We start from the raw sequence: 3,277 nt of genomic DNA on the forward strand, positions 1-3,277 counted from the left end.
TTTTCATGGTACTAAAATGAGAAACACCTCATTAGATTATTTAACATCACTAATATGATGATATTTTCATAATGTCAATGCTATTTTCGTCTGCTTGTATGATAGATTTTATTAACATTCATTATTTTTTAGCCAAATACAACAAACATACCCAGTATCTGTATACTAAATACACATGAGTGAAACACGAAATGATCTTCGATGCTGTGGATAAAAAGCTAAATATATGTCGTAATCACTTTAGGATAGCTGGTCCTTCTTCATATTACATTTAATCGGAAAATACTACACCAACAGACATGAATAGCGTTTATTTACAAAAGGCTCTTACTCTGTACGCTGCCATGTTCCTGCCGCGAACGTGTCAACAGCTGTAGTAAACCTCCGCACCGCGCATGCGCGTATCGCACTGAGTAGAATCTTCTTCTTCTTCTTCTGTGGTATTTTATTGGCAGCTTGCAAACTTAGTGCATTACCGCCACCTTCTGGACTGAGATGTGATCATTAGGGATGTGTGTATATATATATATATATATATATATATATATATCTATCTATATACTGTATATTTAAAAAAAAAAAAAAAAAAAAAAAAAAATTCCAAATATTACATTTCTAGATCCTATTTGCTAGCTGTGTTGTTTTCAGAAACTGTATAACTGCATTAACTGTTGAACTTGCTCCAGACAGACTCAATATGTGCTTCAATGTCATGTTCTTAAATACTTTCTGCAATTGTTCTCTTTCTTCTGAATATTTCCTACAAGACAGTATAACGTGTTTTACGGTTTCTGGTTCATTACAATATGCACACATTCCATTTTGATGTTTCCCTATAATACATAATCCACTGTTTAACCCTGTATGTCCTATTCTTAATCTTGTAAACCATGTTTCCTCCTGCCGTATTAGTAAATTGTTCTTTTTGACTATTACCTTCTGTTGAATTTCGAATAAATGTCTGCCTTTTTCATCTTTGTCCCATTTCTCTTGCCATAATCTATTTACTCCATCTTTAATTATTGTTTTTATTTCTGATTTGCTGAGAGGAACCTGTATTTCTATTTGATTTGATTTAATAGCTTCTTTTGCCAGTTTATCTACCATCTCATTACCTTCTATACCAGAATGAGCTGGGACCCATACAAACTGTATATTAATCCTTTGTTGACTCAATTGGAATATTATCTGATGTACTTCACTTAAAAGATCCTGCCTGCAAGCAGATTTCCCACTTTGGATACTCAACAGAGATGACATTGAGTCTGAACAGATCACTGGTTTGTATGGCTTGACTTCCTCTACCCATTGTAGTGCTATTATAATAGCCATCATTTCAGCAGAGTAAATGGAGAGGTGATTTGAGGTTCGTTTTTGTATTTTTGCTCTATATTTGGGAATGTATACTGCCGCCCCAGTTCTACCAGTTGATTCTTTTGATGCATCTGTATATATTTGTACTGTTTCATTATACATTATTTCTAAATACTGCTTAATATTTTGATTATCTCTTTCTGATTTAATTACCTTCTTTATTTCCAGATTTATTACCGGAAAACAAAACAACCAAGGTGGAATTGTACTTGTATAGTTATTTATACTACAAGAGATATTACTGATCCCCATTTCTTCTGCCTCTTTGGTACTGCTCCATCCAAAGCTTCTACTATTAGTGCGACCATATTCCCAACATTCATTTAAAACCATTTTTGTGGGGTGTGTAGCTGCTTGTCCTTTTAGATTTATCCAATATGTTAAGGAGAGTTGTAATCTCCTGAGATTTAATGGCATCTCTCCTGTTTCAACTTGCAGTGCTGGAATTGGAGAGGTTCTAAAAGCTCCGCAACATATTCGAAGTGCTTTGGCCTGCATCCTGTCAAGTTCAGCTAATGTGGTTTTTGCTGCTGATTTATACACTACACTTCCATAATCAAATATTGAACGAATTATGGCAATGTATATCTTTTTCAAAGATGACCCTGTTGCCCCCCAATTATATCCTGCCAAACATTTTAGGATATTAATTGCTTTCTTGCATTTATCTATCATTTTTTGAACGTGATTTTTGAAGGTAAGCTTACAATCAAACCATACCCCTAAATATCTTATTTCGCTAGCTTGTTTAAGATGTTGTCCATACAATTTAAGGTTTATTTCAGGTTTTTTAGTTTTTTTGGAAAAACAGATAAATTGAGTTTTTTCCACTGATAGATGAAATCCCCATTCAAATGACCATTTTTCAACCTGACTAATTGCTGACTGCATTCTGTTCTGTAAGTTATCAATTTTACGGCCCCTTACCCACAACGCACCATCATCTGCATATAGTGCTCTATTTATCCTATGTTCCACTCCATCGAAAACATCATTTATCATTATATTAAATAGAACTGGGCTACACACACTTCCTTGTGGGGTACCATTTTCTACTGAATATGTGCCTGATGTCCTGTTCCCTATTCTAACTTCTATGGTTCTTTCCATTAAAAAATCTTTAATCCAATTGAACATTTTACCACCTACACCCATATTATTCAGTTTAATTAACAATCCCTCTTTCCATAGCATATCATACGCCTTCTCTATGTCGAAAAAGGTTGCCAAGACTGATTCTCTATTTACTTGTGCTTTTCTAATTTCATTTTCTAGACTTACTACCGGATCCATTGTTGTTCTTCCATTGCGGAACCCACTCTGAAAAGGTGTAATTATTCCCCTGCTTTCTAAATAATACATTAACCTTTTGGCTATCATTCTTTCCATAAGTTTACATAAGTTAGATGTTAAGGCTATAGGTCTATAACTTGTAATTTCTGATTTGTCTTTGCCAGGTTTACCTATTGGGATTATTACTGAGTGTTTCCATACTCTGGGCAACTGTCCCTTTTCCCAAATTTTATTATAAAGATCGACTATTAAGGTTTTTGCTACATCAGAGAGTTGATCAATCATTTTGTAGCTTATTCCATCTTTCCCTGGTGATGTGTTTTTAACTCCTATCAGTGCTCTCTTTAATTCAAACAGTGTGAAATTAGCTTCTAATGGACTCTCCCCTACATCTTTTTTCTCCAAAACTTCTTTATTTTCTTCAATGATCCTTTGTCTATTAATTAGCTCCTCGTGTGAGAGATTCTGTGAACTATGTATTTTCACAAAACCTTTTGCAAGCATATCAGCTTTGTCTTCATTAGTGACTGCTTCAATTCCGTTATTTCTTAATATTGGTAGAGAAAATTCCATTCTTACTCCACTCATCTTTCTAATCATTCCCCAGATC

The 3,277-nt window shown here is 34.2% G+C and overlaps 1 protein-coding gene across 1 annotated transcript in view; it reads right to left on the reverse strand.

The window, feature by feature from the left end:
* Positions 1-402, reverse strand: part of LOC130241973 (zinc finger protein 664-like) — a 6,875-nt gene extending 6,473 nt beyond the window's left edge. Inside the window, exon 1 of the mRNA XM_056473984.1 lies at positions 332-402. The gene's annotated coding sequence lies outside the window, so the exon portion shown is untranslated. The remainder of the gene's footprint in view (positions 1-331) is intronic.
* Positions 403-3,277: the final 2,875 nt, after the last annotated feature.

This window comes from Danio aesculapii, chromosome 15, assembly GCF_903798145.1.
Source record: "Danio aesculapii chromosome 15, fDanAes4.1, whole genome shotgun sequence".
NCBI classification, from domain to species: Eukaryota; Metazoa; Chordata; class Actinopteri; order Cypriniformes; family Danionidae; genus Danio; species Danio aesculapii.